The sequence below is a fragment of the Lathyrus oleraceus genome, chromosome 3, assembly GCF_024323335.1.
Source record: "Lathyrus oleraceus cultivar Zhongwan6 chromosome 3, CAAS_Psat_ZW6_1.0, whole genome shotgun sequence".
In the NCBI taxonomy this organism is placed as follows: domain Eukaryota; kingdom Viridiplantae; phylum Streptophyta; class Magnoliopsida; order Fabales; family Fabaceae; genus Lathyrus; species Lathyrus oleraceus.
Window position 1 is genome coordinate 2,792,522 of NC_066581.1, and position 24,389 is coordinate 2,816,910.

Genomic DNA, 24,389 nt, shown 5'->3' on the forward strand with positions numbered 1-24,389 from the left:
TTTTTCATATAAAATGACTTTTAAATATACCGAAAGAACTTTTTTTTAATCTAAAGCAAACAGACACATGTGAGTTTCTAGTTTAATAACATTGAAGCAATTTAATTATATATTATTGTTTCTAGCAGATAATTCTATTAGTTTTTATGCAGATGGAGGTAATACTAAACTTATTAAAAAAAATAATTAGTAAATCATTTAAATACTAAACACTATTTAATTAACAATATAACAACTTAAAAAGAAAAATAACATATAAAGTATTTAAAAGGTGACATAATTATGAAAGTGACATTTTTATTTATTTACTCAAGGAATAAACTTTGGTGGAGGCTATATCCACCCGCCATCGAATGTCAATTTGATTTTACAGTAGATATAGTATTATCAAAAGATAGATGGCGGAGATTAATGAGTACTATTTAATTTATGTTAGTGTGAGTCACGATTGTTTGTTAAGATATTGTTTAAGTCGGCATAGATCTCCCTTTCATTCCTTCTCTCTCTCTATATATAAACAGACACCCTTTTGGTAATACAAAGAGAGACTCAATAAGTTAGTAGTAGCAAGTTGCAAGAGATGGATTACTCGGTGGTGGCGAGGTCGTCGTCTTCTGATGGAGGGTGTAAGTCGTCGTCGTCGTTTCAGATGCCATTGCACTATCCAAGGTACACTCAAGCTGACTATGAGATAATGCCAGAGTGGAGGCTTGACTGTTTGCTTAAACAGTATGGCTTACCAATCGTTGCTGATCTTCAACAGAGAAGAATCTTTGCTATGGGAGCATTCATATGGCCTCATCCTCATCACTGAAACAAACATATATATACTATGGATATTCTAACACTTATACTATACCAGCTTTTATGATTTATTTTTAAGTTTTAACAACTTATGTCATTTGATTGCCTAAATATATATTAATTGTGTATTGTCGCCTTTTTATTATCAAAAATTATATGTGTAAGGTTTATTTTCTCCTATCTCTCGTAACTATTTAACCCTATTATTTTTTTATATTCATCGCTACTCCAACTTAATATTGGTCAGGCTTATTGAGTAGTGGTTAAGCTGGATCAAGAATACGTTTGAGATTGGATTCTTAATTCTAAAGGGGATTTTTATTGAAGTCTGTCTATGATCGTCTTTTCTCTCATGAGGAAGGGACGAGAGTAGGTCGGATCATGTGATTCAGGGGCTGCCTTCCTGTTTGGATAGTTGAACGTCTTCCAAAGCAATTATGTTCCTGACGGTTGCTGCATGATAGGCTGCCGGCTAGGTAGAAACATAGTAGGTGTCGTATTTTAACTGTTAGTGGTATGGGTTGTGTTCTGTGTGTGGGTCAACCGTCGGTTAACCATTTATCCCTTCATTTTGTAGTTGCGTAAGCTATTTGGTTGAGTCTTTGGGTGGTGGTTGTGTAGGCCAATGTCTATTGCTCAGTTGGTTCTTCAAATTTTTGAGTTGGTTCAGATGTTAGGAAGTGGAAAGAAGAAGTTTTTAAATTTGGTTTCGATATGTTATGCAATAGTGTGGATTATCCGAAATTTATGTAATAAAATGTGTTTTTTTTCATGGAAGGCTCTTTGGTCAACCAATAGGTGAATACACTTATTTGTCTTTTTTGAAAATGATTCAATCCCACTCTCTAGATCTCGAACTCTCTCTTGTAGATTGGAATCAAGATTCATTTATTTCCTTGGGCTTATAGGGGTGGGTGTATTGGGTGACCAACTAGCCTCTATGAACTTATTGGTGTTATTTTTAGCCTTCCTTCAACTAGTTCTTTTGAGGGGGTCTGGTGATGGAGTTTTGTAGTGAGATTTTGGTTTTTGGTATTGTGGTTATCGCATGGTTCTTATATTGTGTTGATTGTTTTGTGTTGTTTTGTTTTCATTGTTTTTGTTTTCCCTTGGTTGTTTGTTTCCTCTAGAGTATTTCTTGTGCTCTTTGCTTGTTGTTACTCTCTCTCTCTCTCTCTCTCTCTCTCTCTCTCGTACATCTCAAAATTCCCAAAGATCGAGCTTATGTATGTCGAGTACAAAAGGGAAAATATGTCGGAAGGGATAAACCCTAAGAAGGTCGGATCCCCGTCCAATAGATATAGTTATGAGACGTAAAGCAAGTCTGATCCTGTCATGTAATGACTCTGGTAGGTAAACAAGTCGGATGACAGAAGGCAATATGAAAAGTCATAGAGGATGGTTACGAAACATCTCCATCATTGCGTGTGATTTACATAATAAGGAGGATGCATTACTCAGGAAAGACACCAGACGTTATTATGGATCACTTTAAGATGTGATATGAAAATGCATTCTTTTAAGGGCCACTGATGAGAGGACGAGTATAAAAAGGAGATTCCCATAGAGGAAAGGGAAAACTAATACCTTCTAACAAAATATGACGATTGTGACTTCACCTAACTAGCATCAGGGAAGTTTCTCGAAATAATGTTTAGCAAGAACATTTGGCGTCCAGAGTGGGGCCTCGGTAAAACTTTGTCAGGCCTCACAAAAACCGTAAATTTTATCACATCAAATCCATGGCTGGATCATCTCCTAGAAGGAGTCAATCTCGGAATCCTCCAAACATGGCATAACTTCTAGCAATTATAGAGAACCAACGCCAATCAAATGAGTCTCTATAAGAAAGTGTCCATACATTGCAGCTGTCACAAATCACTAAGGATGGGGAAGATGCGGAATAACTCATTGATCCTCAACCTCTATCAGAAGCGATTTTGGGTGACTGAGTCCTAGAAAATTGCGAACCATCACATTTGACATCCTTCGATGGCAAAAGTGATCCTCAGGAACACATAGTATTAATATACAATCAGATGCCAATAGTCGGGGCTTCCGACTCCCTCAAATGCAAACAAATGGCGGGAACATTTAAAGATGTATCGTTGTGTTGGTATATGAGTATGCCTAGACTATCACTTATCAGCTACCAAGACTTGACTAAAAAAATGGTACAACATTTCTCCGCCAGCAAGCGTAGAAAGGTGACTACCACCAGTTTGTTCAATGTTCACCGGGGGCCCTCCGAGTCTCTCAGAGAATATATGGCATGATTCAATGATAAAACCATAAAAGTCTCCCATCCAAATCAGGAGATATTCGTAAGAGCTTTCCAAAAAGGTTTGAAGGCCAGTCACTTTAACGAGTCATTGACGCTGAAGCCGACCACTAACATGGAGGGGGTCATGAGCAGAGCGAAATGATATGTCAAAGGGGATGAAAGTAACATGGAGAAAAAAATCCTGAGATGCTAAAGAAAAAATATAATCTAGACATGAAGGATTTGGGCTCAGGAGGGAGCACCACAAGCATGGGTTGAGGGAAAGGTTAACAACAAAACTTACCCAGAGGCCTTATGACAACTTCTACGAGAATTTCACCCCTCTCAATGCAAAGCCTGCTGACATTTTAAGGGAAGTATATCATCTCAAGTTGATACATGAACCTAGACGTCCGAAGAGGGACAGTGTTGTGCTAGTAAAGGATGAAGGAGCATGGTATACCTACCATCGTATGAGATGCCATCATACTGATGATTATCATCACTTAAAAAGATAAATCGAGACTTTAATCAAAAGAGACGGGCTACTATCATATGTGAAGGAGGAAAAAGGATCAGTAGGAAAGGGAAGCCCATTCAGGAGACAACCAGACTCAGAGAATACTTCTACCAAAAAGGGGAAGAACACTGAGGAAGTACGTGATACTCGGACGGATCGACACACACTCAATACCATCTATGGAAGTTTTGTTAGTGGAGTAGAAACAAGCTCGGCCAGGAAAATATATGCTCGATCAGTAATGCACGTGTCACTGAACCCATTACCTGAAAGGGAAGGACAACCTACTGTCATCGGTTTTCTGAGACAAGACTCAGAAGGTGTGTTGGTGCACGAAAACGACCTGATGGTCATAAAGGTACAAATTCATGATTGGAGCGTCAAGAGGGTGCTGGTCGACCTGGGTTGTTCAACTGACATATTATACTGGGATGCTTTCAAAGGTATGAACATGGATACTGTCATACCCTAATTTTTAACCCTAAGATCCCACATATTATTTGCATCCATGAAGCACTCAATTCCAAGCACTCATTATTTGCATCCTTAGTCCTTGAAGCAAACTTGTAGATGGAATAACAAATGTAAGGAACCAGTATGGAACCAGTATTTTATGCCAAATTCAACACACCATAACATGTCCTTAGTCCAAGCACTTCAATAACAAATGGCATTGTGCAAGAAGAATCAGCTCCAAGCACTTCAATTTCTTCAATGCTTAGTCCAAGCATAATGACATGTAATGGCCATTGGTTCAAGCATCCTTAGTCCTTAGTCCAAGCACTTCAATTTCTTCAATGCTTGGAAGGCCATTGAAACATTACATGTCATTTTCATCCATGAAGCACTCAAATTTTTCTAAGTTATGGAACCAGTATTTTATGCCAAATTCAACACACCATAACTTTGTGCTCATACATCCAAATGCTACCTTTATTGACTTATTGTAATCTTGTCCATGATTTAATACATTTCAAAAAGAATCGGATCAAAAAGCCTCTTGAACCGGATGCCTAATTGGTTTGAACATGGTGACTTGTAATTGAAGAAATTGTTATTTCTCGAGTTTTAAACACGACTAAACTCAATTCCAAGCCAAATTAGCAATTATTTTGTTCCTAAACATGTTTAATCAAACCTCTAAAAGTTAATTGACCCTTAAATCACATCATTTGGCTGAGTTTTGAGGAGTTTGAAGTCACACTTTTCACACACTTGGATCAGAATCGTTTTGCACGTATTTTGCATCATTCCAAACTCTACTTCCGAGGACCATGATTTCCGAGATTGTCTTTATGACCATCTCATTGGCTCCCATTAGTGCTCTGCAACACCACATGCCTGCTAGTTTTCCTTGGGGAATGCCTCCCAACTTTGTGCCTGAGGGGTACCAACTTGAAGTTCCAGTGACTCAACCAGTGTTGTCAGTGAAGGAGAATTGCGATCCAAAACGCAGCAGAAATTAAAATTTTCTCCTTTTGTGATTCTTACAAATGGGCATGATCAGTGATAGAAATCGTTACCTCTTATGGAGATTGAAACCTTTGATGAAGATCTAAGGAGTGATCATGAATGTTGAATGATGGCAACGCGTCTACTCAGTCCACACGAATGGATTCCTTCAGTCTATGCGTTAGCTGCTACGAATGAAGGCTTTGAGTGTGTGTGTGTGTGTGTGTGTGTGTGAGAGAGAGAGAGAGAGAGAGAGAGAGAGAGAGAGAGAAACGAATGGTGGAAACGCCTATACTCAGTCCACACGGCCGAAGACCAGGAAGTTGCTGCTGTTGTAGAAGAGGATGCAGAGGAAGATTCTGGCAACTTTGTCATCCCTTGAGGAGTTTGCAATAAATGGGTCGTTGTTGATGTTCCAACAGTTATCCATAAGTCCACGTAATGTTCATTTTTGTTTAAAAACCCTTCTCCCATGCCAAAAGGAGAAGTGATGACATTGTTGGCCCATAAATACAATGATATTCATTCAATAAATTCATCTTAAATGTTTGTTTTTCCAAATTATTTTCACTTTTTGCTTTGCTTGAATTCTAATATCTCTTTTATATCCAAAATCATTATGCAGGTTGATCAAACCCATTGAACATAATAATCCAACACCATCTCCCAACTTTGAGTTCCCTATATTTGAGGCCGAAGAAGATGATGTTGAAGAGATTCCTGATGAGATTACCCGTCTACTTGAGCACGAAGAGAAGATCATTCAGCCACATGTTGAGAATCTGGAAACAGTCAACTTGGGGTCTGAAGATAGTGTTCGTGAGGTGAAGATTGGGGCACTCCTGGAAGAATTTGTTAAGAAGGGGTTAATTGAGTTGCTACGAGAATACATCGACGTCTTTGCCTGGTCATATGAAGACATGCCTGGTCTAGATATTGATATCGTGCAACATTTCCTGCCTTTGAAGCTTGAGTGTGTGCCTGTGAAGCAGAAGCTCAGAAGAACTCATCCTGATATGGCAGTGAAGAATAAAGAGGAAGTTTATAAGCAAATTGATGCGGGGTTTCTGGTGACTTTTACATATCCTCAATGGGTGGCCAACATTGTGCCCGTGCCTAAGAAAGATGGAAAAGTCCGAATGTGTGTGGACTATAGAGACTTGAATAAAGCTAGTCCGAAAGATGATTTTGTTGGTGTAAGCCCTAGAGGCCAATATTTTGGTACTTGTATCGAATTATTTATTAATAATAAAAGGCATTTTCTTTATTATGGTTGATTAATAAAGTCCCTAGAATAGATAGTCCGTTTAATGTATTAAGTGTGACTTAATCATGAGAACACATTAAACATAAGGGCACTGTTCTTAAAGTATCCGTGGTCGAGCTTTAATGTGAAGTGGGATAACATTAAAGCATTAAGACTATTATGTTTGTAGACTGATGATCACATCTCATGGATCATGGATAAAGAGTTATCAAGTCTTGAACATAGGTATGAATATTAGGAGTAATATTTATACCGGATTGACCCGCTATGATAATACTATATAGAAAGTTATGCAAAGTGTAATAAGTTATTCTCATGGTGATAATAGTGTATACCACTCTTCGACCTGAAACCACTATGGATCCTAGATGTAGAGTTGAGTGCTTTATTATTGATCCAACGTTATCCGTAACTGGATGACCATAAAGACAGTTGATGAGTACTCCACGAAGCATGCTGAGGGACATGAGTGTCCTAGATGGAATTTGCCAATCCTGCGTAACAGGATAAATGTCTATGGGCTCAATATTGAACTGGACAAGGGTGACACGGTCTATACCTTGTGTTCAATATAGACATAAGGGCAAAGGGGTAATTATACACATAATTATTATCACAGGAGGTTTTGTCAGATCACATGAAATTTTCGTGACTTGGGTAGCAGTGATGTGTTGCTAGATACCGTTCACTGTTTATTATGTTAAATGCGTAATTTAATATAATTGCCAACGCCGCGAAAACCTATAGGGTCACACACAAAGGACGGATTGATGAGAGATAGAATAATTAAGGAACATCGTAAGGTACGGTGCACTTAAGTGGAAACGAAATATGGTAAGGTACCAAATACTTAAGTGATTTTGGCATATTATGAGATATGGGCAAAATACACTTAAGTGGGCTTTTTGGCTTGAAGCCCACACAAGTGGTTCTATAAATAGAACCCCTTGGGTAGAAGCATTGTTACTCCACTCAGACAGAAATTCAAGTAGAGACTTGGAATTTTGTTTCCCTCTTTCTCTCACTCAAAGCCTTCATTCATAACAGCTAGCACTGCGATTGAAGGAATTCGTTCGTGTGGACTGAGTAGAGACGTTGTCATCGTTCAACGTTCGTGATCGCCCCGTGGATCTGTATCAAAGGTTTTGATCATTATCAGAGATCTGCCCCAAAGGTTTGAATCGCCACAATAGGTAACGATTCTATCACTGATCATGCCCATTCGTAAGGATCACTAAATGGAGAAATTTTTAAATTCCGCTGCGCCTTGGATGGCAATTCTCCTACAGTGGTATCAGAGCCACTTACGAAACCATGAATTTGATATCTGTTTTTGTTATGTAATAATATGATTAAAACAGAATGAATCAAAGGTTAAATTGAGATCGATCAAGTTACATATATGTGATATATGTAACCCTGATGCAAAATACATTATATATGATATAATGTTCTTGTTTCGTTCATTCAAAACCTCGATGATTGTTTTCCTTTGAGCGATCAATGGTCGTTTGCTTCTTGATCCGACATTAGTATGGTGAAGCAATGACGTGTTGATCAATCATACTGAATTAACAATCGAGACGTGTTTGACGGTCTGAAATTGGTGCATTAGGGTTAGTGACGGCACAAGGGTTGTGTTGTCAGAGAGTTATGCGATTGGGGTTTGAACGCACAAGAGTTGTGCTTCCTAAACACTTTTTGGAACAGTGTTAACCGGTTAACGCGTATGGTTAACCGGTTAACGCGTATGGTTAACCGGTTAACGGAATGCGAAATAAAATTTTTTGAGATTTTTTAACAGTGTTAACCGGTTAACGCATATGGTTAACCGGTTAACGCAAGGCGGAAAACAGTTTTCCAAGACATTTTCAAACAGTGTTAACCGGTTAACACATTTGGTTAACCGGATAACGTAAGGTAGAAAACAATTTTTTTCAGATTTCAAAACAGTGTTAACCGGTTAACGCATATGGTTAACCGGTTAACGCAAGGAAATTTCCACCCATTCGGCTAACTCAGTGCTTTAAAAGTGTCAAGTGTTGATACGAAAAGCGACATCGATTTTAAATGAATTGTTCATTAAAATGTGATGATCGGTCGTCGAAATTTAATTTGATTTTAATTAATTAAAGGAATTAATTATAATAATAATGAAGTGTTTATTATTGTCTTGTGGTGATCGGTTATGGCCCTAGTTTTCCTTTGTTTTGTTTTGGGTTTTTAAAATACGACCTGCGTGTCGTGCCTCTCTCTTAATCTCCCAAATGTAACTTCTTTTCTCATCTCACTCCCTCGTATGTAAAACGAGTTTCTTTCATGTAATGTAATGATATGAAGAAAGCAAAGAAGTCAGTGCCAAAGGAGAACAACCTTGAAGATCTTTCTTGGAGAAGCTTAGATCATTGTAGGTTAGCTTAGGTTCTCTCATTGGCTTGGGAGAACAATTGCGCTAGGGGCCATAACTGTTTCATTTTGTTTGTATGTATGTTGATGCATGTGAATGTATGTTGATGCATGTGAGAGACGATTTATATGATAAACAAGCCGGTGAGATCAGAAAATTGCAATTCCCTCAAAATTAAATATTAAGTTTATGCTTTCCAAGTTTTAACACTCATCAAGACTAGTAATGGATAATGTAGGTTTCGCCTACGCGAGGTGCATGATCTATATATTAGTAAGGTGCGATGGGATAATTGTAATATCCAACTGTTAAAACAATGGGTCAAACTTAACTAAACAAATTATAATAAGATTATATATATGTTTAGAAGCAAGAGTTGGGAATGATCCATATGATGGATTGGAATAAGGAGTTATTCACCCAACTGAAATTTTCGAGAGTTGTATGAGATACAATTGGAAGGAGTTCCTACCTAAAATAACCTAGTTTTGTGTAATCCGCCTACGCGGACTTAGAACGAAGTGAAATATGGATCTCGACCCACTAGAAAATCTTCCAACGGGATTTTCCGAATCAAATAATGAGGGTCATTTGTTTTGAATAAAATAGTGGGAGCATGTTTAATTAAAGGCCTAATTAAATATGTCAATGATACTTATATTTTCATTAATCCTTATGTAGATTACCATGATAACAAACACCTCTAACAACATCCTGCGATCAATCCTTGATAAGGAAAAATTGTCTGGGACAAATTTTCTGGATTGGCACCGAAACCTGAGGATTGTCCTCAAACATGATAAAAAGCTGTATGTCTTGGAGACACCTGTTCCTGAAGAGGAACCTCCTAGTTCTGCACCCAAGGCAGAAAGAGATGCTTATAAGAAGCATGTCGATGATGCCAATGAAACTGCTTGTCTCATGCTAGCTACCATGAACTCAGAATTGCAAAAGCAACATGAGAACATGTCAGCGTTCGATATGATCGAACACCTGAAGTTGCTCTATCAAGAGCAAGCAAGGCATGAGAGGTTTGAAGTTTCAAAAGCCCTTTTTCAAAGCAAGTTAGCTGAGGGAGGCCCTGTAGGTCCCCATGTACTCAAGATGATTGGGTATGTGGAAAACCTTGAGAGATTGGGTTTTCCCCTCGAAAAGGAACTTGCAACTGACTTGATCTTGCAATCGTTGCCAGATAGTTTCAGTCAATTTGTCCTAAATTTCAATATGATTGATATGGACAAATCTCTTCCTAAACTGCTCGCCATGTTAAGAACTGCCGAGCAGAATCTGAAGTCAAAAGGGAAGTCCATTATGATGATCGGAAATGGAAAGAGACAGAACAAAAGGCCCACTAAGCATAGTGATAAGGGGAAGGGCAAGGAAGTTGCCAATCCCAGACCCACTGCTGCTTTGAAGCCTAGTGGAGGCATAGCAAAAGAAGGCACCTGCTTCCATTGCGGTAAGACCGGACACTGGAAGAGGAACTGCCCAAAGTACCTGGAAGATAAGAAGAATGGAGTAGAGACTTCAACTTCAGGTATTTTTGTTATTAATTTATCTACTTCTATATCATGAGTATTAGATACTGGATGTGGTTCTCACATTTGTACAAATGTGCAGGAACTAAAAAAGAGTAGAGATTTGGCAAAAGGTGAAGTCGACCTACGAGTTGGCTATGGAGCAAAGGTTGCTGCTTTAGCCGTAGGAACTTTTGTGGTGACTTTACCTAGTGGTTTAATAATTCAGTTAGAGAACTGTTATTATGTACCTGCAATTAGCAGGAATATTATTTCCATTGCTTGTTTGGACAAGTTTGGTTTTTCATTTATAATAAAGAACAATTGTTGCTCAATTTATTTGAATGATATATTCTATGCTACTGCAGAAATGAACAATGGACTATATGTCCTTGATCTTGAAATGCCTATTCATAACATTAATACAAAAGGATGAAACCTAACGAGTCAAAACCAACTAGGTAAGAATATTAAAACTCTTCGATCAGATCGAAGTGATGAGTATTTAATCCTAGAGTTTGATGACCATCTGAAAGAGTGTGGGATCCTATCCCAACTTACTCCTCCTGAAACATCCCAATGGAAGGGTGTATCTGAGAGAAGAAATCGAACCCTGTTGGACATGGTCCGATCCATGATGAGTCACACTAATCTTCCAAACTCCTTTTGAGGACATACACCATTGACATCAACTTACACACTTAAACCGTGTTCCATCCAAAAGGTTGAAAAGGCACCATATGAGATATGGAGTGGTAAGAGACCACATATGTCTTACATGAAGATTTGGGGTTGCGAAGTTTATGTGAAACGACAAATTTCAACTAAGCTTGAGCCCAAATCTGACCAATGCTTATTTGTGGGGGTATCCTAAAGAAACAAGAGGATATTACTTCTACAATCCTTCAGAGGGCAAAGTGTTTGTCGCTCGAACTGGAGTTTTCCTAGAAAAGGATTTTAATTCCAAAGGAACCAGTGGGAGGAAAGTAGAGCTTGAAGAAATTCAAGAATCACAAAGCATCGATACACCTATGGAGGAATTAGAGCAGGAAACACAAGTAGTTGTGTAAAAGCAACCTGCTCAAGTAGAACAAGACCAGCATAGGTCAGGCAGGATACGTCACCTACCTGAGATATATGGATATCTGATCAAGGTGATGTATTACTCATGGATCAAGATGAGCCTGTTACCTACCCATGGAATCTTCGTTTTGATGAAACAGTAAAACTGTATGGATTCATCAAGAACGAAGATGAGACTTGTGTCTACAAGAAGGTTAGTGGGAGCATGATCGTATTCCTGATATTATATGTGGATGACATATTACTCATTGGAATCGATATCCCTACCCTGCAACAAGTAAAGGCTTGGTTGGGGAAATGCTTTTCTATGAAGGATCTGGGTGAAGCAGCCTATCAGAATCTATAGAGATAGATCATGAAATGCTTGGGCTAAGTCAGAGTACATAGACAAAGTGACTGAGACACTTTAATATGAATGATTCCAATCTGGTTATGTGTTTTGCGTAAATGGTGGCACTGTAAGGTTGAAAAGTTCAACGCAAGATGCAGTTGCTGATTCTACAACTGAGGCCAAGTATATTGTTGCCTTAAGTGCAGCAAAGGAAGCTGTTTGGATCAATAAACTTGGCATAGTCCATAGCATTGTGGATCCCATTGGTCTCTATTATGATAACAATGGTGTTATCACACAAGCTAAGGAGCCTAGATCTCACCAACGATCCAAACACATACTTAGGCGTTGTGTGAAAATATGTAAAGTACCTACACTAGACAATATAGCTGACCCACTAACAAAGCCTCTTGCGCAGCAGAAGCATGATGGCCATACTAGATTAATGGGCATACGGGGTATGTCTTATTGGCTCTAGTGCTAGTGGGAGATTGTTGGTGTAAGCCCTAGAGGCCAATATTTTGGTACTTGTATCGAATTATTTATTAATAATAAAAGGCATTTTCTTTATTATGGTTGATTAATAAAGTCCCTAGAATAGATAGTCCATTTAATGTATTAAGTGTGACTTAATCATGAGAACACATTAAACATAAGGGCACTGTTCTTAAAGTATCCGTGGTCGAGCTTTAATGTGAAGTGGGATAACATTAAAGCATTAAGACTATTATGTTTGTAGACTGATGATCACATCTCATGGATCATGGATAAAGAGTTATCAAGTCTTGAACATAGGTATGAATATTAGGAGTAATATTTATACCGGATTGACCCGCTATGAGAATACTATATAGAAAGTTATGCAAAGTGTCATAAGTTATTCTCATGGTGATAATAGTGTATACCACTCTTCGACCTGAAACCACTATGGATCCTAGATGTAGAGTTGAGTGCTTTATTACTGATCCAACGTTATCCGTAACTGGATGACCATAAAGACAGTTGATGAGTACTCCACGAAGCATGCTGAGGGACATGAGTGTCCTAGATGGAATTTGCCAATCCTGCGTAACAGGATAAATGTCTATGGGCTCAATATTGAACTGGAAAAGGGTGACACGGTCTATACCTTGTGTTCAATATAGACATAAGGGCAAAGGGGTAATTATACACATAATTATTATCACAGGAGGTTTTGTCAGATCACATGACATTTTCGTGACTTGGGTAGCAGTGATGTGTTGCTAGATACCGCTCACTGTTTATTATGTTAAATGCGTAATTTAATATAATTGCCAACGCCGCGAAAACCTATAGGGTCACACACAAAGGACGGATTGATGAGAGATAGAATAATTAAGGAACATCGTAAGGTACGGTGCACTTAAGTGGAAACGAAATATGGTAAGGTACCAAATACTTAAGTGATTTTGGCATATTATGAGATATGGGCAAAATACACTTAAGTGGGCTTTTTGGCTTGAAGCCCACACAAGTGGTTCTATAAATAGAACCCCTTGGGTAGAAGCATTGTTACTCCACTCAGACAGAAATTCAAGTAGAGACTTGGAATTTTGTTTCCCTCTTTCTCTCACTCAAAGCCTTCATTCATAACAGCTAGCACTGCGATTGAAGGAATCCGTTCGTGTGGACTGAGTAGAGACGTTGTCATCGTTCAACGTTCGTGATCGCCCCGTGGATCTGTATCAAAGGTTTTGATCATTATCAGAGATCTGCCCCAAAGGTTTGAACCGCCACAAGAGGTAACGATTCTATCACTGATCATGCCCATTCGTAAGGATCACTAAATGGAGAAATTTTTAAATTCCGCTGCGCCTTGGATGGCAATTCTCCTACAGATTTTCCTCTACCGCATATTGATATGTTGGTAGATAATACAGCTAAATTCGATGTCTTCTCGTTCATGGACGGATTTTCCGGTTATAATCAGATCAAAATGGCACCCGAGGATATGGAGAAGACAACATTCATCACACCTGGGGGAACATTCTGTTATCGAGTGATGCCATTCGGTTGGAAGAACGCCGGAGCCACATATCAACGAGCTATGACTACCTTGTTTCATGATATGATGCACAAGGAGATCGAGGTGTATGTTGATGATCTGATTGCGATGTCGAGAACGGAAGTTGAACATGAATCCGGGAAGAAAGAATATGCCATCTACTATCTGAGTAAAAATTTCACTGATTGTGAGTCTCGATACTCAATGCTTGAGAAAACATGTTATGCTTTGGCTTGGGCTGCTAAACGCTTACGCTAGTATATGTTAAATCATACGACTTGGTTGATATCCAAAATGGATCCAATTAAGTATATCTTTAAGAAGCCTGCTTTAACTGGGAGGATTTCCCGTTGGCAGATGCTGTTGTTTGAGTATGATATTGAGTATCGAGCTCAGAAAGCTATTAAAGGTAGTATCTTGGCTGACCACTTGGCACATCAACCAATTGAGGATTATCAGTCAGTTCAGTACGACTTCCCAGATGAGGAGATTCTGTATTTGAAAATGAAAGATCGTGATGAGGCTGCGCTCGATGAAGGGCCAGAACCTGGTTCCCAATGGAGTATGGTGTTTGATGGCGCTGTAAATCAGTATGGAAATGGAATTGGGGCAGTGATTATTACCCCTCAGGGCACACATTTTCCTTTTACAGCAAGGCTAACTTTCAAATGCACGAATAATATGGCGGAGTATGAGGCCTGTATTATGGGTTTAAAAGAGTGTATTGATCTAAGGATCAAACATCTTGATGTTTATGGTGATTCGGCCCTTGTTGTTAATCAGATTAAGGGTGAATGGGAGACGAATCAGCCTGGCCTCATCCCATATAGAGATTATGCGAGGAGGATTTCAACGTTCTTTACTGAGGTTGAATTCCATCATATTCCTCGAGATGATAATCGGATGGCAGATGCTCTTGCTACACTTGCTTCTATGATTATGGTGAAATTCTGGAATGAAGTTCCCAATATCACTGTGATGCGCTTGGATAGACCAACTCATGCATTTGCAGTAGAAGAAGTAAAAGACGATAAGCCATGGTATTTTGATATCAAGTGTTTTCTTCAGAGTCAGATTTACCCGTCTGGGGCATCTGTTAAAGATAAGAAGACTTTGAGGAGATTATCTGGCAGTTTCTACCTCAATGGCGATGTGCTTTATAAGAGAAATTTTGACATGGTTCTGCTCAGATGCGTGGATAGACACGAAGCAGACCTGTTGATGACTGAAGTCCATGAGGGTTCATATGGTACTCATTCCAATGGACATGCCATGGCAAAGAAGATGTTGAGAGCAGGCTACTATTGGCTGACAATGGAGTCTGAATGTGATTTCATCTCCATGGGCTTTCTCTATGTGGGGAATTGACATGATTGGCATGATAGCGCAAAAGGCGTCCAATGGTCACAGGTTTATTCTCGTAGCAATTGGTTACTTCACTAAATGGGTTGAAGCAGCGTCATATGCAAACGTGACCAGACAGGTGGTTGTGAAGTTTATCAAGAATCAACTCATATGCCGTTAAGGTGTGCCAGATAAGATCATTACTGACAATGGATATAATTTGAACAACAAGATGATGAAAGAGCTGTGTAGCGAGTTCAATATTGCACATCATAATTCTTCTCCTTATAGACCCAAGATGAATGGGACCATTGAAGATGCTAATAAGAACATCAAGAAGATCATCCAGAAGATGGTTGTCACATACAAAGATTGGCATGAGATGCTGCCATTTGCTTTGCATGGTTATCATACATCTGTCCGCAGTTCAATAGGGGCAACCCCTTTCTCTCTTGTTTATGGCATGGAGGTTGTGCTCCCCGTGGAGGTTGAGATCTCATCAATGAGAGTCTTGATGGAAGCCAAGTTGACTGAGGCTGAATGGGTTCAGAGTCGTTATGACCAACTAAACTTGATTGAAGAGAAAAGATTGATTGCCATGTGTCATGGTTAGTTGTATCAGCAAAGGATGAAGAAAGATTTTGATAAGAAGGTCAAGCCTCGTGTGTTCAGAGAAGGTGACCTCGTGCTCAAGAAAGTTTTGTCTTTCGCGCCCGATTCCAGGGGCAAGTGGACTATAAACTATGAAGGTCCATATGTTGTTAAGAGAGCCTTTTCAGGCGGTGCTTTGATACTTACAACTATGGATGGGGAAGATTTCACTCGTCCTGTGAATTAAGATGCAGTCAAGAAATAGTTCGCCTAAAATAAAAACAGAATAGCTTGCTAAGTTGAAAACCCGAAAGGGTGGCTTAGGCAAAAATTAGCGTCTCGGTGGATTGAAAACCCGAAAGGGTGATCTAGGCAAAAGTTAGAGACATGAAAAAAATGAATATATATATATATATATATATATATATATATATATATATATATATATATATATATATATATATATATATATATATATATATATATATATATATATATATATATATATATATATATATATATATATATATATATATCCCGCTAGATTGAGTACCTCACCCTGGGGCAATCTAGGCAAAAATTCGGGATTTGGCAAGTAACTGCATCCTGACAAGACTTTGTTCTTCAACTGTCTTCTATCAGAAATTCTCACTCAGTCATCGTCAACTGAAGCTTCAAATACATCGGATTCAGAGTTGCTGGAGAAATGGTCATTATGTTCAATGTAGCCCTTTTCCAATATATATCACCAATTTCAAATTTGTAAAGATCCATGGAGTCTTGCCATTTGCAGACTACCATTCCATCAAATAAATTTGAGCCTTTATCCAATTCTTTGCACTCTTATTTGTTTCTGTTCAACAAATGTTTGCATGTTTTAATTGATAAATATCATTGTTTTAAATAAATAAAGTTTTTTATAAACTACTTTTAAACAAAGTGAAGATTCACAATAACAAAAAGGACAATTGGGACATCTTCAATGCTCTCCCAACGATAGTATGATCTCTAAAAGGGTAAGACATTTGTCCATTATTCTTACCATACTTGTATCCTCTTCATTATCTTTCAGGTTGTCTCCTCCGCGAGCGCAGAAGAAGGTTAATCATCACCAATTTCCCCAGAGAATCTGGAGTTTTGGTCTTGATTTGTTTAGAGGAGTATATCTCTAACCCCCTCAACTCCCCAAAGAGTCTGGTGTTTGGAAGTTTGGCCTTGGTCTTCTAGCTCCCTAGTTGAGTTGGGATTTAGCATTTGTGTTATCAATTATATGGTTGTCATCCCTTTGTGTGGATTGACCTAAAATCCCTTATAGATTGATAAATTGATATGCTACCTTTTCAAGGAAGTTAGTCTTCCCTCATTCAGATTTGGAATTCTCCCGTAGAGTGAGCAGGAAATCCCAGCATGAGTGGAATTTTCAACAAGTGGGTTTGTAGCTTATCCTTAGCAGGTTCACGTACTATGATCTCCCGCAGGTTTGTTCCCCATCCATCCTCAGCAGGGTTGTTCATGTTAGACTTCCCCAATTTGGCCGCCAGCAGGTTATCTCCAGCTGATCGCCTTTAGGTTATCCTCGGTTTGATCACCAACAGTTTTCCCCCCAGGAGAGTTGTCTGATCGAAGCCTGATTATTGTTGTTGCTTCCTCCTTCTCGGATGATTTTTTTTCTCCTAGCAGAGCGGGTGATGAAAATGTTTATTTTCTATCCCCAGTGGAGTGTTGTTTTTCCCCCTCCTTAGCAAAGACTTTTTCTCCAGCAGTATGAGGAATTGTGGTGGCTTTTGAAATTTCTGTTTGGTGGTTGTTCCCCATAGGGTTTCCTATCTCGTCCCGGTAGTTCCCCAGTAGAGTTTCTTCTACAAAGGAATCTTATCCGTAGTTCTCCCCAGCTGAATATCTGTCTGATCCTGATTTGGTGTTGGAATTTTTAAGGAGGATGTTTTGTTTTCCTCCCCCAGTGGAGTGATTGGTTCTCCTTCTTCGCAGTAGGGATATTCTCCCGCGGCTAGAAGTGATTTGTTTGATATGCTTCTGTTTGGTGGTTGTTCCCCACAGAATTCACACCATCCCCTGATAAGATCCCCAATAGATTTCTTCTCTGATCTTATCCTTATCTCTGTATACTGTTGGAAGATCCCCAACTTTGGTTGTGATCCCTTGCTGTTTCCCAACAGCCGTCTCTGATTCTCGGTGATCCTGTTTTTTCCCCTAGCAGTGATCTTTACCCTTGGCAGTGACTTCGCTCGATTTCTCAGCATTGGTATTTTTTCCCTGCAGAGATTTTTTATTTCCTTGTATCGGTTGCCCCCACCAGATTGGATTTTCTCCAGTGGGCCTGGCTTTCTCTTTGAGATGTAGTACCGGATGTTTGTCCATTGATTCCTGGACCTGTTTGTGTTAGATATGTCTGTTTGTCAGCATTCATCATACATAAACCATGCATATACATGTGTAGCACCTCAAATTTGCACCTCCTATTTTATATATACATTTTCATTTTTAGGTCATTAGCATTGCATTGTCTACTGCATAGCATTGCATTGTCCATTGCCTAGTGCAAGTCATCAGTCAAGACTGGTCAGGAGATCCAGTTGTGCAAGCAAGCAAGTGTATTTACTATTGAAGCAAAGCCCTAGGGTTGGTTCAATGAGTTCATGTGACCTAGGGGTCATTTTGAAGTGGTTTGGCCAAAGGTTGGATGTTCAAAGATCATCAGTCAAGATGCAATTCATCTGAAACCCTAGAAAGTCAACCAAAGTCAACTGTCAATTCAATCATGGATTTGAAGGTGGGAGATGGTTAGAGAGGCCTCATTCATGTCCATACAAGTCTCATTTGACATTTCAAACATCAACATTGGAGAATTTGAGGTCAGATGAAAAGTTTCCAAAAATAGTAAGTGACCTGTAATTTGAAATTGCCAAAAATGGAAAGGTTTTCTCCTCAAGTTTACATCATCAAGAAAGCTTCAAATGAAATTTTGTCCAACATGAAAGTTGAATATCTTTCTCTCCCCTTTCCAAAAAGTCCAAGATCATGAATTTCTCATGTGTGATTGAAAAGATATGGATCAATCATGGCCAAATGAATTTGAACTTCAAACATGCATAACTTTTAAACCATAAGGCCAAATGGAGTGGTTCTTTTTGCAACATTTTTATCTTGACATGCACTATCCAAAACATGCATCATAAGCCATGCATTTCCATCACAAAAATATTTGGTTTTTAATTTGAACTTTGGAGGGAAATTCCAAATTTGAAAATTAGGCATTGTTTTCACTTCCCACCATTTGCACTTGGCTCAAAAACAACATTTGAAGGGATTCCAAACCAGAATTCGGGCACTGTTGCATTGCCATTGCATACATGAGGTGCATTTGCAAATTTGCATTACACCTTTGTTTTCACTAATTCCACTTGCATTAGCTTAATTGGGATTAAGAGCTTCATTAACAGAACATATATAAGTGAAATCATATCAGAAAATTGGATGGACACATCACAATTTCCAGATCTGAAAAATTTCACACATTGTGCTCTCAAATTTTTCTTCAATTTTCTTCATACACCTTGCCCTGTTCTTGATCATATCATCACCTAGAAGCATAGTGGAGCATTGTTGAAGCTAGATCCAGCAAGGATCGTGCAATTGGAAGCAATTGGAAGCTCACACTCATCCATGGCAGTTGGAGATTTTGGCAAGATCAAGCACGAATGAGCATCAAACCTTCCTCCATTCATTCATCCAAGAGCTTAGGAAGATCTGTTTCTGCTTTCCAAGACCTAAATCCATTGATTTCACTTCTGCATCTTCTTGAAGGTTAGAATTCGATTCCATCAGTTCATGAAATGGTTATGTGCTTACTGTAGATCATGCAATGCTGATTAAATTGAGCTTCAAATCATTAATTTTCATGAAGTATTGTGTTAGATATGTTAGATTTAAGTTTGATGTCTGAAAATGTATGTGTGCGATTTGCTAGATATATGTTGATTCATGTTAAACCAAGCCTGGATTCATGTTGTATGATGTGAGAGGAACACGATGATGTGATTATTTTCAATTTCTGTGCACATGTGTTCTTGGCTGGTATGAACACGATGAATGTTGATGGATGTTAGGGTTTTCATGTCCAGAATCCTTTTTGATCTTTCCAGCGCGCTTCTGCATGTGTGTTTATGTTTATGAGCATGTACTGGTCCAAGTGTCCTCTGCGTGGCAAATTGATTGGCCACGAGCGCTTGAGGTTGCCACATGCGCTTAAGTGAAACAGCGCCTGCCAGCGCGTTTCATTCAAATATCCACACACTTCGATTCTCAGCTGATGCGCTTTTCCAAAATGCCTTGCTGAATTATTTCATTTTCTCCATCCATTCATGTATATGCTTCATCATGTTTTTTTATTTTTTCATCCACTTTTAAAATTCATAACTCAATAAATATGCATCCAAATAATGTGGGATTTTTTGCATCTTGCTCCTCATTGTGTCTAGTTTTTTATGACTATTTTTCCAGAAATTGTGCATGGATGAAAAATGTTTTGGCCTAGGGTTTGTGTATGCATGTCCAATTTGTACCTTGTTTGCCATATGCTTTGTGAAATGTTGAGATTTGATGCAATGCCTTTGAAATTTTGTATGCTTAAACTAGACATCTTGCTGGATATTATGGTGTTGAGTTTGCATTTTTCCCATTTGTGGTTGTTGAGTTATGATCCATTGAATGTAGGTGTTACAATGTGTGTCACACCTTTGCTTGCTCAACTTGTGTAATTTCTTTGCCATGCCAAATAAACGCCAACTGATGTGATTTTCTATATGATGCTTCTTATGCATGTTGAGATTGATCATGAATTTTTGTGGAATATTTGGATTCATTTCTGATTTGTTTGGGATTTTTCTTGCTTGTTGACCATTTGTGCATTTTTGATTGGTCTTGAACTTCAGTGATTTGGGAAATGCTTATGCTGTATCATATGGATTTGAAATTTGGCACATTGTTTCTAGACATATTGAAGTTTGTTATGGCTTTGGTTTGAGGTCTTTATCATTTGCCAATTCTGTTTTAGGCTTGTGTCCTATTTGAGCTTATTTTGCTTACCTTGCCTTATGGAATTTGATTGCCATGCTTAAACTTGTCCAAATGCCTTGATTTTTGGTGTGTTGATCATGTTTTGTGTGCTGTTTAGCCATGATTTTTCTTGAGATTTATTGAGTCATTTTTGAATTAATGTGGATTTGTTCATTCTGTTGCCCCAATGTGGTTTCAATTTGCATGCCTTGCCATGATTGACTTGTGAAATGAATTTGGTTGATGCTATTGAGATGAGACCTTTTGGATTGTGTTCTTAATTGGTTTAATTTGATTCATGTCAAATTTCATGTTCTGTTTTGAATTATTTCTCCATCTTTGACCCTAGGCCTTGTCCTAGTGGTTTGTGCTTATGTTTGAGCTTTGTTTTCAGGATGAGAAGCACATGGCCATAAGAGGATTGATTCATTTGCTTGAGTTGGATTATTTGGTTGATATTGACTAACCTTGACTTGTTTTGTAGGTGGCCTTTAGCTCATTTGAGTTGAGCTTGTGCCTTGCACATTGTAGCATTGCTTATTGTTGACTTTTGACCATTGGTTGTCTGTTTGACTTTTTGAGTTGTGTACTGATTGAGTTGGATTGTTTTCAGGTACATTAGTTGCTTAAGTTCATTGTGAACTTGTTTTTGCTTTGCTTGGTTGCATAAGCATTAAGGTATAATTTCTCTGACTTCATGTAGTCTGGAAGACCTGTCCTGTTACTTGGGCAGGCACCTGTCTGAAGCCCTCCTTAAGAGGCAATGCTTGTGTTTGTTTATCTTTGTGCCAAGCAGGAAAAGACCTCTATGAGGCAATTGGCAGATAAAAGAGATGTGTAATCCATCTCCTGCTATTCAGTGAGTCATTCACTTTGCTCACACACCTTGTGTTGATGCATTGAGGATATTAACCCAAGATCTTTGTTGTGTCAGTCATATGTGGAGAAGAGTTCCAACTTTCTGAACTCCCACACCTTCTTTGTTTTGAAGCTCTCCCAGGCCAGGGATAAGAGCTGTGAGGTCTTATTCTCACTTCCCATTTCATCTGCTTCACCCTAAATCTCAATGTTAGGGTTAAGAGCTAACATCACCCGATTCCAGTTGGCTTGTGTTTCACAGCCTAACCTTGTGTGAGCCCACTTTGTTTGTATATAGTGTGTGCTATTTGTGTGATGATTGCTTTGCCTGTGCTGTTTAGGATAGCTTGCTCCATGTGCAAGTTAGATAGCAACCTTAACTTAGGGATCGTATGCATGAAAACTTCTAGGCTCGAGTCGTAGTCTCCCTAGTAGTTTGTGTCTCCCTTTGTATCTGGTTAGGCTAGTCCTTTTTCCCTGCATAGGGGAACTACGTCGCCCTGATCCTCATACCAGATGAGGTATGTAGGCAGGAGATGAGCTGGTCTCTCCGGGCGCCCTTTTTGTTTTGTTTGTGTGAGTTGTTTCTCCTTTTCTGGTTCAGAGTCTGATGTAAGTCCAGCGATTGGCATTCGGTTTCTAGTTTCTTTGTTGGAGTCTGACGTAAGTCCAGCGATTGGCAGTTGGTTTCCAGTGTGTGTTTGTTGGTTCGGAGTCTGATGTAAGTCCAGCGATTGGCATTCGGTTTCCATGTTTGCCTGTTTGTGTGGAGTCTGACGTAAGCCCAGCGATTGGCAGTCGGTTTTCCTGTGTGGTTTTGTTTGGTGTGCGTTAGCCGAGCTACGAGTGCTCTGATTCTTCTTTAGTCCGAGAAGATACGTATGCATAGGATGCGACATCCTAGCGAGCACGTTTCCCCTTGTCCCGAACTACGTCGACTCTGATGTCTGTGCCTGACAGACTACGTAGGCCCAGGATGCGATATCCTGCCGAGTTAGTTTCTTTTGTTCTCTGTGTCTCTTTCAGCCAGTGTTTGATGTTTGTGAGCAGTTTTTAGCAACCTTTATCCTTCCTTTTGTGCGTGGATCCCGTCGAGTACGACGGATGCGTAGGGGTGCTAATACCTTCCCTTCGTATAACCGACTCCCGATCCCATCTCTCTTTGGTCGCGAGACCATGTCTTTTCTAGGTTTACTTCGAGCGTTTCCTTTCCCTCTTTTGGGTTAATTAACGCACGGTGGCGGCTCTATTGTTTTGTTTTCCAGCCGATTTTTCACGTAATGCGACGACATGCATAATTATAACATTCAGATTTTCATGATGCATTTCTCTGCCATATATCTTTGTTTGTTGTCTCCTGCTATTCGGGTGATACATTTCCCCAAGCAGATGTTTGTGTCCGATCTCTCCATATAGAGTCATCCCTATAGGAAGAAAGTGTTTATCCTTTCTTCCATATTCCCCACTGAGTTATGTCCTCGTGGATGATTTTGTTTCAGTTTCCTCTCAAAACATGTATTGGGATGGAATTACTCCCCTGAGTTATATCCTCATTGGGTTGAGTCTTATTTCTTTGTGTCTCTCTAGTTTGTTCCTAGATTGACTACAATCTTTATTTTCCCTGCACTTCCCCGTAGTTTAGATGAATGATTGTTCAGTAACCAGTAATTGTCCATATTTTCCCCGATTGAGTTGTGTGGCTTTCTACCCAGTAACCTGTAGTTGTAAGTCCTATTTTTGTGGTTTTCTACCCAGTAACCGGTAGTTGTAAACCCCATTTTATCCCTTTGCAGAGTTAACCCTTGATTTTGTTCATCCTAACCGATGACGGTTACTCTCTTCTGTGGTTTTCTACCCAGTAACCGGTAGATGTAATCCCCTCTTTGTTGGTTATCTTTATCCAATATTCGATATTGATATTCCTTCACCTTTTGAGTATATCTCCCTGTAACCGGTGATATATCTCTTGGATAATTGCTTTGATAAAGCAATTTATCCCCAGCGAGTCATGTTTCATTTACCCTTTTTGTTGGTAATGATTATTTCTCCGCTTGATTGGTCATCATTTATATACCCATTATTTGGTATCCTGATATCCTTTCTTTTTGCTCGATTTATCCTTTATTAACCCAGTAACCGATTGTGGATAATCTTCCATGCGAGTATGTTATCTACGTTCTGACGGTAATAGATAATATATCTCATGTGCCCTTCAGTCGAAGTCTTTGTTTTTCCCCAGTTGAGTAAGATTCGTATTTCCTTATGGAATCGAATGCCCATCCTGTATTCGAGTTCGCTCTTTCAGCCCTCCTTTCGGATGATGAGTGTCTTGGAAATATTCCCCAATTCACGCCTTGGTTGGTCACCTATTATATGCCGAGTAACCGGTATCCCTGGTGTTCCTTCCTTTCTGCTCCCTATTATGACTTTTTGTCCCCTGTGGAGTCAGATTTTCCTGAGTTGAAATATACCTTTTTAGGTCTTCCTCAGATGTTTTGGACGATTGATATCTCGCACCCTTATATCGGTCTTAGATATTCATTCTCCTCAAGCGTGTTGTTCTCTCACCCTTGTACCGGTGTTTTGATCACATGTCTCTTTGAGCTTATTACCTAGTAACCGGTTGTACCTCAGTTTGTTGTTTCCTCAGTTGAGTCCTTTGTGGATTTTCCCAGCCTGAGTCCCTTAGTGGGTTTTCCCCATCTAGGTCCGGATTTTTATTCGAAGTATCCTTTGTGGATAGTGTTGTTGTATTGGCACATTCCCCAATACATACATCTTTGCGTCAACTCGAGTCTTTCCATCGATTTATTTTCATGGAATCCCTTCATGTCTCCCAGCAAGTTTTAA